The sequence below is a fragment of the Galeopterus variegatus genome, unplaced genomic scaffold (assembly GCF_000696425.1).
Source record: "Galeopterus variegatus unplaced genomic scaffold, G_variegatus-3.0.2 Scaffold3127, whole genome shotgun sequence".
NCBI lineage: Eukaryota > Metazoa > Chordata > Mammalia > Dermoptera > Cynocephalidae > Galeopterus > Galeopterus variegatus.
In genome coordinates, this window is record NW_007729238.1 from 96256 (window position 1) to 111920 (window position 15665).

General features: G+C 36.3%; 1 long non-coding RNA gene across 1 annotated transcript in view; it reads right to left on the reverse strand.

Annotated features, from left to right (window-relative positions):
* Positions 1-4104: 4104 nt before the first annotated feature.
* LOC103599848 overlaps positions 4105-15665 on the reverse strand; it is a 25996-nt gene continuing 14435 nt past the window's right edge. The window contains exon 4 of the long non-coding RNA XR_551330.1: positions 4105-4207. This is a non-coding gene — a long non-coding RNA (uncharacterized LOC103599848). The remainder of the gene's footprint in view (positions 4208-15665) is intronic.

Genomic DNA, 15665 nt, shown 5'->3' on the forward strand with positions numbered 1-15665 from the left:
TCTTGGTTATTGATCAAATGCTCCTGTCTCTTCACATATGTACTAATATTTTATTCGATGCTGGTTCACAGAAGTTCCAGAAGAGGAGGATTGATTCCTCACTCTGCTGGGCAGATAGAGCAGAAGGTAAATTACATTAATGCAATAAGGAACTGAGAAGGGTTAGAGGCTGTGTCGTGGGTTTGGGAGAACCCAATCTGCTTCTATCTTGCCTCTAATCATAGACCTTCCTCTACACAGCTTTCAATTGAGAGTACGATTGGTCTTTGCTGCTTCAGTATCAAGCGATGGCTTCACTTTTCAGATATTTTCTGCTTACCTCCCACCACATACAGCTTTAGAATTTGGCAAATATCTTAACAGGAAGACCAACTGTATGTTTAAGACCCTTCAAATTTCCGATTCTGTTATTACAGCCCCATAAAACATGAGTTCTGTACACCTGGATTCTCAACTTCTAGTTGAAACCAAATTAGCAGATGACACCAAGTAAAGAGCAGCTGCAGATCATCAGTATCAATTTACCATTCATTTCAGGGCTTTTAACCCTCCTCACTGATTTTCTTAAGACATGACACTCTCTCTCTCTCTCTCTCTCTCTCTCTCTCGCACACACACACACAAACACACACTCACGTGCACAAACACATGCACACGCCCTCATGTCCCAAAGTATGTTTCTGTCTCTTAGGCTCCTCACAACTCAAGAACTTCTATATTCTGCTTTTCAGAGGCTTAGCCCTTTCATATCAGGTTCAGAACTGGGTGGAAAACTGCCTGTGGTTCTTAGGCCCATTCAAGTTTCCAATTCTGTAACTCCCTTGAGCAACTTCAAAAACTCTGCTACTTTCTCTGTTCCCAGGCAACTTTTTTTTTTTTTTTTTGGTTTATAACTTCCAAACACTTCATCAGGCTCAAACAAAAAGCATGTATTTCTCAATTGCCCCAGAGTCATTTTACTGTGTACTATGCTAATGTATGTGTTCAACAGATCATTTTTACCTTTCATAGGCTTTTCTTGATTAGACATTCCAAAAGATGCATATTGGTATTGAGTTTAACACATAATGACTAAAACTGAGAGATCTAATTTTGTCATAAGACAAAAACAATCGATAAACACAGCTAACCAAAAGAGATTATAAACATAAATTTTGATTACTATAGAATTCATAGATGAAGAAAAAAGCTTAACTCTAGTTAAAGAACAACAATAACAAAAAACTCATTTTTATTAGGAATGTTTGGCAATAGGACCCTCTTCTTTAAAATCATCTCCAAATTCTGGAGGGGAAAGCTAAGTACCCAAATTTTTCTCTTTTGATACATGAAAACAGGAGATGTACCATGATCAGCAATGAAGAGAGTCACAAATAGACCCAAAGTAGTCAAGAAATGACAAGCTGAGGGCTATCAACTAGAAAAATAACATGATGAAAGCATCTCAACACAAGCTTTCACTATCACAATCGGAGGGCTATCAACTAGAAAAATAACATGATGAAAGCATCTCAACACAAAACTAAGATTATGATGCTAACAAGTCAGAGGTTTGATACATCACTTTCTCACTCAGTAGAGGTTTCTAGTCCCCTCTTTCATCTTCCCCAGTAGAATAGAGCCCTAAGGAGACTGGATCTATATTCCGGGATCATAGAAAGATGCAACTAGTAGATTTAATAAAGGAGGGCAGAAACAAATTGATATAGATATAAATAATTTCCCCCTTCTTTCATCTTCTATCTCTATTTGCTTTCATGGTTACCAGCTTGGGGTGTTATCATATTTGTGTTTTACCATAATATGCTAATGCTTTTTATAAAATATGTAAACAAAGTGTGTAAAATACGTAAACAAAATATGTAAACAAAGTTCTAAAAGTGCTAGCCTTGACCATATATCAGTACCCCCCACTGTGCCATGACAAAACATCATATCCCCATGCAGAAGCACCATCCAATCTAAAAATACAAACCCCAGGATAAGTGGGGGATACATGTTGCAAACAAAAAGTCAGCTCCAGTTTAACCATAATTTGGGACATTTGGTAATTGAAAGAAAACCCAGAGTCTGATTTGATTTAAAAATGCCTACAAAAAGCATTAAGTTATTTTCATGCAGTTACGAATACTTCAATATGAAATACTGTTCTTAACTGGGGCAACTACAAATATAAGGGCTTAGGATATTGTTGAAGCCAGTTGCAACCATTTCAAGTGTTTAGATGGTGTAAAATGTGTTTAACAGTAGAAAATAGTTTGGTAATAAAAGAAAGAATAAAATAAAAGAAGGGAGGGAGATATAATAGTATTTAAGCGGAAAGACATTCTTTAGATAGTGAAGAGATGTACACCTTTTTAATAAAAGCAACAATGAAAGGAAAAACTGAAGATGCAGGATGGAGATGGATCACTTCTTCCTGGAGAAGGTATATGGAATTCAAAACAAATTTGGAGAGGTGGCTACAAAAACCAGATACCTCTTCCTATTCAGACAAAGGGAAGAAGGAAAGAATTAGCAGCAGAAGTGGTAGGGGTGAAGAAAGAGCAAGTTATGGTAGTTAGTACCTAATACACTCCAACTTCCCTTTTGAAAAGAGAGGTGAGGTCATGTTCTAAGGGTGACAGGGGTGTGGATTAAAAAGTGGACTGAAGAGGGCTGGCCAGTTAGCTCAGTTGGTTAGAGCCTAGTGTTATAACACTAAGGGCAAGAGTTTGGGTCCCCATACCAACCAGACACAAACACACACACACAAAAGTGGACTGAAGAAGAGCAAAAAGGATTCGCATGACCACTGTGGACATTACCAACAGGATGAGACTTGCCAAGCAGCAGTTACCCCACTGCAGGTGAGGAACCATGAACACTGCAGCTCTCCAAGCCAAAAATGAAGTGGAAAAGGGAAGGAGGTTATGACATTGCAACTAATTTCTATTACCTTCTTTACACTATGCTGTCCTAAGTTTTCTAAAATAAGCAACAATTTCCTTTTCACAGAAAAAGAAAAACTGACCATGTCTTTAAAAGAAAGAGAGAGAAGTGTAAGGGACAGAAGTCTATGGCCAAAGAAAGAATCCTGAGCTTAAAAGTTTGGATGTAGAGCAATGTGACAACAAGCCCTAGGCCAAGCTGAGGTGGATCAGTGCAAATAGTCACTGGGAAAGAGAAAGGAAAGGAATTCTGAGGCTGGACCACTGCATACATAGGTCCACATGGCCAAAAAAGTAATCATGAGAGATGTAGGAAACAGCATGAAAAAGAAGATCATAAGTCAAGTGTGGCAACAAGTAATGAGGACATGTACTATGTGCTTCAAAAGAAAAGTGTTTTTAATACATATATTTTTGTAAACTCTCAACGTACTTTCTAACAACTTCACCATCAGCTTATGTATTTTAATATGACTAAATAGGCACCTCACTGGCAACAAGTAATGAGGACATGTACTATGTGCTTCAAAAGAAAAGTGTTTTTAATACATATATTTTTGTAAACTCTCAATGTACTTTCTAACAACTTCACCATCAGCTTATGTATTTTAATATGACTAAATAGGCACCTCACCTTCACTCAGAAATCAGTACCACAAACTTTCAGCTACAAGATGAGTAACCTCTGGGGATCTAATATACAGTGTGCTGACTACAAGTAGCGATACCATATTGCTTACTTGAAATTTGCTGAGAGTAGATCTTAAGTGTCTTCACACCCCCCCACAAACACACATGTGAAAATGGTAACTACGTACGGTGATGTATATATTGATTAATTTGATAGTGGTAATCATTTCACGATGTATACATATAATAAATCATCATATTGTATAACTTGAACATATAACAAGGTGTCTTCAAAAAGTTCATGAAAAGATTCAGATTATCTTTAATTCTATTTTTCCAAGAACGTTTTGAATACCCTTGTATAATTTTTATTTCTCAATTATACCTCAATAAAGTTGGGGGGGGGGAGAAATCAGCATCAGTAGCACCAAATAGACTTAATTTGAGATATAAAGAAAACATTATTTTCGGTTCTTCCTATATCATGATTAGAAATTAGAACTTCCAAGCACAGCCTGGGCTTAAACAGTTGGAATCAACATTACTGACCTGAGTGCCCCAGGCAACAAGGGTCACATCACTCCCTTCCTGTATGACTTCAGCCTGGGACAGTGGAATGTTGTATGGCTCTATAGGAACCTGTTCCACTAAATATACACAGGGAAAAAAATGAAAGGTTATTTTTTTCTCATGTGATATTTGTATATGAAAGAATAATAAGAACTTCGTTGTGGCAAAACTTTATTTTATTTATTCTTTCCCCAAACTCCATAAGTTATTTAAAACAGAAATAGCATTTATTATATGGCTCCATAACACTACTACACAGATGAATAAATACAACATAAATGTGTGAAATATATCAGCTATCCTGAAACAGAAAAAAGACTTTACTTAGAAACTAAGAAAATCTAAATAAAGTTTGGGCTTTAATCAATAATAACGTATCAATGTTGGTTTATTAATTGCAATAATTGTACCATACTATTGTAAGATGTTAATAGGGGAAACCGGGTTTGTGGCACATAGGAACTCTCTGTTCTATCTTTGTACTTTTTCTGTTTATATAAAACTGCTCTTTAAAAAAAGTTTAAATAATCGTTAATATATTTGCTTAAACTTTATTGGACTGAATTAAGTTCTCAGACCAGTTTTCTATCAAGCAGCAAATTTAAGAGGTTTTGAAAAACAGAAAAAAAAAGCACATGGGACCAAATTTTTAAATATATTTAATTTTGGCACCTTGCCTCTATGAACACTTCATCAACCATAGCAACTGACACCACCTTAATTTTCAAAGCTCAATAATGTAGACCTGAATCAGCTCTAACAAGCTTCAAGGAAGAATAAGCCACTAGTATCAAGGAAAACCATTTCATGATTTCCCTGCCCAGCCAAGTATGTGCAATATAGAGTTGACTGAATCTGGGAGGAAATTATAAGGTGAGTTTTAAAATGAAATTGAGTACCAAGTTGATGAAATTGCCCAGTTATGCTAGGAAGCCTTCTCAAGTTCTTATGTGAGAATAATGTTAACAGTGGAAGTGCTGGGGAAAATTATTTCATTTTGTTCATTTTCCCCATAGTCTTTTATTACATTGTTATATACCCTATTTATTTTTAATTCAAATAGCACAGAAGAGTAAAATGAAAGCAAAAACCTCCCTCTGCTGTCCAGTCAGCTCTTCCAACTCCACTGCCCAAAAGTAATCAACATTAACAATTTTCTGGGTGTCTGCAGTGGACAGCTCTAATTCTTCCCAGGGTCCAAACTTCTGAATTCTCTTCCTATATTTGGTAAATCCTTGACCTTATAAGGTAGAGAGGCCTTTGTACACCACAGAAATGAGTTCTACATACTCGCTTTCCCAGCTTCCCTTGCAGCTAGGGCACAAAACTTGGCTTCTGCCAATCAAATACACCCACAGCAGATTCTGAATTTGAATTTGGTGACACAAAAGAACAGCAACTGTTCAGAATCCATTCCAGAATAACAGGGAGGTCGATCCAGCATCCAGGCTCAGTGGTATCATGATTCAGACCACATCACCATGCCCGCTGACAGCTGCTGGGGCATCTTTGCAGAACCAGTTATTTTGGTTATCACTTCTAGATATATGGTATCTAAGCCTGGTTCTCAGGCGTTCCAGAGATCTGTGAGCTATTTACTATCCTTCAATAAATCTTTTCTGCTTATATTCAACAGAATTGATTTCATTTGCTTGAAAGCTAAGAACTCTCTATCTGCACTCCCATGTTTATTGCAGCACTATTCACAATGGCCAAGATACAGAATCAACCTAGGTGTCTAATGACAGATGAACGGATAAAGAAAATGTGGTATGTATACACAGTGGAATAATACTCAGCCATAAAAAAAATAATGAAATCCTGTCATTTGTAGCAACATGGATGAGCCTGGAAGTCACTTTAAGTGAAATAAGTCAGACACAACAGAAAGATAAATACCACATATTCTCACTCACGTGGGAGTTAAAAACAAAGTTGAACTTTTAAAAAAATTATAGAAATTTTTTAAAAACCCTAAAAACTCCAATTCAGTTATTTTTTCAGATATTTATAATATACAAGTATACATGTACATAGATCTATATTTCTTTCTTTTCACAAATAGAATCACATTGTACACACTATTCAGAACCCTTCTATAATATACATTTTTTTCACTTAGCAAAATATCCTGGTCATCTTCATATATCATGATTAGAAATTAGAACTTCCAAGCATATCATGGGCTTTAACAGTTGGGCCTATGTCAAAATATAGTTTTTAAAATCACATTATAAGTAAAAACTATTAAATTTAATGGTGCTGTTATGAATGATGTAGTGGGGAATTTTATTCCTGTTTTTTGTATATTTTTAATCTAATGATATTTTTAAAAGCAGTGCCAGAGAAAGCTAAATATTCTTTAAATGATTAATACTTTAAAAAAAAGAAATTGATAAAAACCTATAAAACTACTTTTGTAGCTAAATCTCAAAGCAGATAATAATTAAGCTAACAAACCTGCAACATAAAGCAGTGTTAGAAAACGTAAGTATCAGAGCATTTTTTAAAGGATTGTAGCGCATAAACCATGTTGAGTCAGATACTTCCAACGTCTAAAGCAGGGACAGGCAAATTACAGTTTGCAAGTCAATTTTTCTGTAAATGACATTTCATTGGATCACAGCCAGGCCATTCATTTACATACTGTACATGGATGTTTTCACCCTACAATAGCAGAGCTGAGGAGTTGCAACAGAGGCTGTATAGCCTGCACACCTAAAATATTTACTATCCGTTCCTTTACAGAAAGATTGCCAGCCCCAATTGTAAATGTTTTCAGAGGTTAATCCCAGCCCATTCATTGATGGCTTAAACCCAGTATTAGACAGATGGATGGACAGATGGACAGATGGGCGTACAAAAGGACAGACAGGGAGACAAATTCAACCAAAGTAGTATATTCTACTTAGCAGTTCTCAATTGCTAAACCAAAGTGAGGTTCAATAATGGTGCTGATGACATCAGGCAAACACACCAAAGATAGCACAAAGGCTCTTCACCATCATTAAGTCCTCTTTCCCCTGGCAGCAAGATCTGCATGTCAGTAGACGAGGCTTGAAGCCAGTACACATTCCATCTTGCTTGTGAGTCAGTGGCCACCATTCAACACTCCTGTCTTTCCCGCCTTGTAAATCAGTTGCCAGCTGGTAATTAGCAAATCCTTGGAACACACAATTCTAAGGGCTGGCAAACCAAAAGATGTGCTGGCATCTTGGCCTCCGTCCTTTGATAAGCTGCCAGTGAGTGACTAACTGCTTTGTTGTCTTAAATAAATTACCCAGAATAATAAGGCCTCATTATTTTAACAATTAATTAAGGGACAACATAGCAAACAAAGCCGAATTCTCTATTTTAAAAAAATCATGCAAAGAATAAGATTCAGGAAGAGTCATATTAAGAACAACCAAGGGGCCGGCCCGGTGGCGCACTGCTACAGTGCACCGCTTGGGAGTGCGGTGGCGCTCCCGCCGAGGGTTTGGATCCCACATACAGACCGGTTCCCGCTCACTGGCTGAGCGAGGTGCGGTGCGACACGGAGGGTTGCGATTCCGTTGCCGGTCCCGGTCCAGTACGGGCGCGACACTGAGGGTTGCGATCCGTTGCCGGACACGAAAAAAGACAAAAAGGAAAAAAAAAAAAAAAGAACAACCAAAAAACCTTTTCTTAGATTTGCATAAATTTAATCCTGAGAGCAGGAGAATAAGAATAAAACCTTAATATGTTCATTTTTTTAAACATGGTAAGCAAGTCACCCACAGAGCAAGCTAGAATTCACAGGCACTTTTTATTTACATTTAATTTCGAAGATATTTATTTCAAGAGAATGCCATTATTTCAAATTAGCTTTCTTGCATTCCTACCCCATGGCTATGTGCTTCCTGAAAAAGAGCAGGGAACAGGATCTTCAGGAGCTGAAGAACACTATGCACAGTCATATTACAGATTCCTATTTTCGTAGTAGTGGGACTGAGACCATCCCATTTTACCACATACTGATTACATTCACATCTTAGCACTAATGAACATTCCACAAAGAAACCTTTCAGCACCAGATATATACTGACAAAATGTACAACTTAGAAAAATAAAAATCTTTCCAAGGTCAAAATAAAAAAGATGCAATTATCAGACAGAATAAATTTTTAAATGTATACTGCAAAATTTGCACATAAGAGGGGCCTTCAAAAAGTTCATGGAAAAATACGTATTGTCTTTTAATTTCATTTTTCCATGAATTTCTTGAAATACCCTCATATGTGTTTCCTTGTACATGCAAATGCATGTATATTCATACTACACATTTACTTACAGATTCATGGCACGAATTAGCTCATGCTTGGCCCCATTTTATTTCCAGTCTCCTTTTTTCTTCCAATTTACTTCTAATTTGCTATACTGCTTATATACCATCTTAAACACATTTTTGAAAGAGATAGTGTATATAAATAACATATACACTATGTATAATAAACATTTATTCATTTAATAGTTACTGTGTACTCAATATATGCATGCATCATGTAAGGTGCTAGAATATGAAATCGAAAAATGTAGTCCCTGCCATTGTAAAGCACACACTCAACTGGGAGTTATAAAAATGGAAACAGATTATCAGCCAGCAAATAAAAACATGATATGGTGATGGGAACAAACTGCTCTGGGAATAGAGAGGGAAGCAGCAACCTGGTTATAAGAATCAAGGAGGTTTCACCAAGGGAAGTACAACTGGTGGAGATCTTAGAGATAAAGAGGCACTTGAAACAAGTGAAAATAAAGTGAACATTCCACATAGAAAAAAAAGGTACATACAAAGAAATGGAGGTTACAACTGGTGGAGATCTTAGAGATAAAGAGGCACTTGACACAAGTGAAAATAAAGTGAACATTCCACATAGAAAAAAAAGGTACATACAAAGAAATGGAGGTGTGAAACTGAGTGTACACATGTGCATACATCTACAAAATCAGATCTACATGATGTTTCAGGTAAAGGTGAATACTGAAACCTATAAATTATAGTCATGCATCGCCTAACAATGGGGATCTGTTCTGAGAAATGCATTGTTAGGCAATTTCATCATTGTGTGAACATCATAGAGTGTACTTACACAAACCTAGGTGGTATAGTCTACTACACACCTACACTGTGTGGTATAACAATTATGATCTTACGGGACCACCGTCGTATATGTGGTCCATCATTGACCAGAACATTGTTATGCAGTGCATGACTGTATATTCCTGCCTCTAGAAAGCACTTTCCAATTCCTTCTGATTTATACACTAATAATTCATGGAGAAAGCATCTACAAGAAAATAACTCATTCTTAATGATGCAAGTTTCCCTGCGAAGCACACTATTACCATTATAGAGATAATAGGGTCATTTTTCTGCCCTGGCAGTAATCTGCAGTACTGCTAGTTTCCTCACAAATGTGAAACTCAGGTAGGGCTTTATTTGTGTTGCACTATACATGTTACAGTAAGAAAACATAAATGTTCTCTTCTTTTTGTTTTTTTGGCAACTGGCTGTAAATGTTCTCTTTTTAAAAGGAAGTGGAGAATATTCCAAAATGTGTCAGTTCATGCTGCCCAATTACTATATTATATTCAAAGTCTCCATATCTGAAAAAGCCTGTCTCATTTGTCAGAATTTACAGTCTAGTGGGGAAGGGGGCAAATCCACCAAACCAGAAGTCCAGATCTGGCCTTATCTGGGCTTAATTTAGTGGTCTCTAACAAAGCATTATATTCCTTTTGTGCCCCATTATCCCAGCTGTAATCATAGGAACACCATAGGAACAGAATGAGGACACACTAAGTTACTAAGTTCTTAGGAGAAAAACCACATTACAATTTAAAATAATTCAGTGATACAGTCATTAAGGCCATAAAGAAAGTTTTGATTCTAGGAAGAGTTATTTTTATCCCTATTATCATTTGCTGTATAAAACTTATATTGAACTGTAAACTAATATCACCACATTACAATTGATATCTTTCTGAATACATAATCTTTCAGATTTGAGGTTATTAATTATGGTCATACTTTTTCAATAATTTTCTTTTCTATACCAACAATTACTTTTAACACTGATGTTAGAGATAAGGAAGGATATATAACCAAGAAAGCTAAGTGCAATTTCTTCCAATAATCACTTCTAGTAATCAAAGTGCCAAACTTGGATACTACTTAACCCATGGTGATTACTGAAAATATAGGTGGACCAAAAAAAAAAAAAAAAGATATAACAAGTCTTAGTGCCCCAAGAGAGTAAACCACAGAGGTCTCCTAGGACCTATAGTGGGTGAGAGTCACACCACATGATAATCTAGGCTTTCAAGCCATAAGCCATCAAAGGTTTACTGAGTAGTAGGGCAAAAGAAATGCAGACAAATAAGATCAGATGAGCTGGAGCAAAAAGAGAAAACCACACACACACACACACACACAACGGTAAATCTTGAAGAATAAATACAATTAGATGCACAAAGGCAAAAAGCTGGCATTGTGTGCAGTGGGATACCATATGTGAACTAAAAGAAGGGTCAAAACAAGTAGGCCGAGCACAACCCCATGTGTTATTCTATATGATGCACTAAGATGGGCACAGTATCACTTCTATAATCCTCTTGCCAAAAATATATTACCTAAATTTGACCATGACAAAACATCAGACAAACCCAATTGGACTCTTTCTTCCAAAGGTTGTTAAACTATTGTGATTCCCCACTTTCTCCATCCTTCCATCTCACCACAACCCGTTAGAACCCTGTTGTCAAAAAAGTAGATCTCTGGTGTCTCTGAAAATTAATTCTAAGTTGTGGCTATCCATCCTGTTGGTATTGGTACTGATTTTGATATTTGTGCATGAACAGGTAATAGCCACTACTGGCCACTAGACAAGATGATGCAAGATACCATTGACTTGATGCCTTTTCAATTTCTGCGATATTAAAATGTGATGGGGGAATGGGTACCTTAGAACCAATGAAATATAGTGCCTTATACTGGGTAGATGACTTCATTATTATTATTTATAACAATATTTATTTAGTATTATCATATTTTTCACATCATGTTTTCAGTACCAAAGTCCCTCAGTTTCCATAAATACAATATTGCCCATGAGGAGCAGCAATTCCCACTAGACAACAAGCATTACCTGCTGTCCACTGACTTCCTAAATGAAGAGAGTAGACAGAAAAGATCATCGGAGCACAATGACAAAAGAAATTATTTTCAGGTAAGAAAGACACATGGGGACTATACAATATGTTTATTAGACTGCAAAATTCCTCATTACATACCTAACACTGAATGGTAGCAGTTGAATTTATCAATCAGCATCCAATCAGGAAAACAAAAGCCACTCTAGCAAAATTTAATCCAATTCAAGGAATCTGTTACAAAGGTGTTGAAGGGCTGGAGTAGCACATTGCAAAAGAGTACAACCAGAGATCAGGACGCAGCTACCACCTTTAGGCTAGACCCACTAGCCCACAAGAGCCACTATCAATGCTGGAACCACTCAGCTGCTGCTGAGCAGCACAGGCCCCTCTAAAGGCCTTGTCACCAATGCCGCTGCCATCAACACTGCGTACCACTGGTAGCTGCAGCAGAGCAGTCTTGTCAATAGCTACTACTAGATGTGCCTTGAAAGCCACAACGGCATCCTTTACACCCTCCTCTTACCTTCTAAACTAGCACAATTGCTGCCCAGTAGAACTCAGATTCTAACTGGAAATCAGCTAGCAAGGGGATCAGGAAAACACAGTTTACTACTTTCCAACCCCAGCACTGTAGAGGAGAACACAGAAGGGCAAGTGTGGGGATGACAGACAGCAGACGTATAAATATCTAACATTCACATAATAAATAGCATGTAACCCCCTCCTTCTGCAACCAGTCATGCCACAGCTGACAAGGGGCCCACCCAGGGTCCTGAGGTATGAAGCTAAGGACCAACCATCCTCCTGCAACCAGGCAAGGAGCACGCCAAAAACACCACTCCCATGTGGGTGGCCCACCACAGCCACCACAATACAACGGCAGCCACAAAAGCAGCTAGACACCACAACCACCATGCAGATGGCCCACCAGCCACTCAATTGCACTAACACAAAGAGATTCACCACTGGAGACCAAAGAAAAGAAGAGGATGTCTCTCTCCACAAAGCCCATTCCAAACCAATAGAAGCATCTACTCTACAATAATATTGGGGGCACTGAACATACCTCTCTCAGCACTGGACATCTAGGCAAACAGAGTAACCCTTACTCTTTCAGAAGGAGAGAAGAAATCTAGGGTTATCAGAGGTGGGAGTGGGGAGGGAAAAGGAGAGGGGGAGAAATTGGATAACGGGCATAAAGAATAAGTACGATTTGTAATAATGTATATGCTAATAATATTGGTTTGACCAATATGTGTTAACGTTGAACCCCCAAAATATGTGTAATCAATTATGATTCAATAAAAAATATATTTAAAAAATAGAATTGTAAGAATTTAAAGTATTTTAAATAAATTTGATCAATGTTTACTTAAAATACATACATATATATATATATATATATATAAATAGCATGTAACAAATAGCATATAACAGAAATGCTCATCTTTGACAAGAAATAAAGGAAACCTCGATATATTAGCAACCAAAACAGCTTATATTTATTGAGCCCTTCCTGCATATTAGGCACTGCTTTAAATACCTTAAATGTATCACCTCATTTTATCCTCCCAACTTAATATGATTGATATTAGATTTACCCCAATGCTACAGATCAGGAAACAGGCACAAAGACATCAAGTAGCTCAGTTAAAATTATAAAATAGTGATAACACTGCATTCTGAGCTTATAACCACTATATTATATTGAATAAAAGTTTGCCCAAAATGGATTTCAGTGAAATATTAAATATGAACACATATCAAGCTTGATCCTCTCCATAAGCCTTGAAAATTAATAGCAGCAATTAATTTAAATTATCAGTTGTATACTTTAAGAAAGGGGATGTTATGCTTACCATATTTTTTAAAAATAGAAAATATAATCTTAAGATTAAATAAATAATTGCTATCTTTCCTGAAACTAATCAAGTATTAAATCTAGAATTCTCTCACTGATCTCCAGCAATTCATTCTCTTTTTCTCAAATTAGTTTTTTACATAGTAAATGAGCTTTATACTCATATTCTATAAAATAAGTATTTTTATAATCTCCACATACATATCTGTTTATTAAATGTAAGTCAATCCTTGACTTTCAGATATTTGACTCTGCACACATTCCAATGAACACATTAGAAATGGCCTATAATCAAAAAGTGGAAGATTAAGGCTTAATTTAACATGATACAATGAACTTCCAAATATGTTAGGATATGTTATAAACAATCTTAAATAATCTGTAAGAGTCCCTGAAGAACTAAAAATGTCCCGCAGTGGCCCTCATATGCCCATGGACTCAGGAACTGTTCCTCCCAATCCCTCTTACTAAATCTGTGTTGCCCAACCAATGGCTACTAAAACACAATAACAGTTCTTCACTCTTCATAGAACCATTTTACACCAATCATTCCTGAAGCTGGCTGAATGTCAATTGACCCCCCTGCTAAAGCTCTGTAAACCCTTATCCTTGTCTCTCTCCTGAGTTAGAACACTCCTTCTCAGTTGTTCTCATGCCCCAACACTCTGAATTTAAAAAAAGCTTATGCTTTATGGTGTTAATATGAAAATAAATCATTGGAGAATTTTATATAATAATAACAGCAACAACTTTTGATGCATTACTAACGTTTATTAAGCATTTACTATGTGTCAAGCATATTTAACCAAATGATACTATGGAGAAAATTTTATATCACTATATTTTTTAAGCTAGATGAAATAAATAATTTTCTACAAAGATCTAAATTACCAATATTTACTCAAGAACACATAGTAAGGGGGTGGCCAGTTGGCTCACTTAGTTAGAGCATGGTGTTGGTAAGACCAAGGTAAAGGGTACCAGACAGCACCCCCCCAAAAAAAAGAACATGTAATAGACCAGTAACCTAAAAAGCTTAAAAGATAATGAAAAAGAAGTTAAAGATCCGTCCCAAAAGGCACAGAACCAGACAGTTTTACAAACAAATTATACTAAACCTTACAGAACATACAATATTCCTAGTTATTCAATACAGTTTGGAACAGAGAAAAAGAAAACATCCCAGTTCATTCTGTAAGACTAACATAACTATGATTCAGAAACCAGACAAGGTAGGATAAACTATAGGCTAATTTTACATTGAAAACATATTTATAGAGAGAGAGAGAAAACTATAGTCCAATTTTATGTATAAACATAAATAAAAGTTTTTTGTTTTTTTTTTGGCAGCTGGCTGGTAAGAGGATCTGAACCCTTGACCTTGGTGTTACAAAAGACTGTCCTCTTACCAACAAGAATTTTTAAAAATCTTCAAACTGAATCCAGGAATGTGCTGAAAGAGTAATATAATACATCATAATCAAGTAGAATTTAACCCAGGAATGAAAGAATGATTCAACATTAAAAAATATAATAAAATTAATCTCATCAAGTCATTAAAGAGAAAAACCATATAATCATTCCATTAGATATCTGAAAAAAATCTAGTAAGGTTCAACACACTGTGGGGAGTGGGAGGAAGGGGACTCTTAGTTCAAAATAAAGAGAAATTTCCTTAACTTGATAAAGAGCTCTGACTAGGACCCAAGTTAAGAAAGGATAACACATTTCTAATAAAGAAAAAAGATTAAAATGTTTCTTCTCATTAATTACGGAAAGAAAGAGCTATAACTGTCACTAGCTATAGAGAATAAGATTTTCCACCTAGAAAATCTAATTAACCAAAATATCATTAATGAATTGATTAAGGTCTCCAAATGCAATACCAACAAACAAAATTCAATTGCTTTTCTATACACCAGTAATAACCAATTAGAACATGTAATGGGGGGGGATATCCTACCCATAATAGCAACAAAAACATAAAACATCTAGGAATAAACCTAAACACAAATGTGCCAAATCTAATGAATAATTTATTAATGGACATAGATATATTAGTGACATTCCCCAGAAATTAACATCAAACTTTGGAGATCCAGTTGTTTCAAAGTGAACTTCCAATAAACAAATTAGTAAAGACACATATTTTGATGACAAGAAAAAAAGTTAAAAAAAGAAAAACTTAAAAATTTCTCCTCTGCAAAATGCAGTCAAGAGAATGAAAAACAAGCAACAAAGTACAGTCAAGAGAATGAAAAAGCAAGAATGAAAAGACTGAGCAAATATATTTACAAAAAACATACCTGATAAAGGAATGCTATATAAAATATACAAAGAACTCTTAAAACTCAACAGTAAGGGGCTGGCCCGGTGGCGCACTGGAGAGTGCGCCGCTTGAGAGCGCGGCGGCGCTCCCGCCGAGGGTTCGGATCCCATGTGGAGACCGGTTCCCGCTCACTGGTTGAGCGCGGTGCGGGCGCAACACCGAGGGTTGC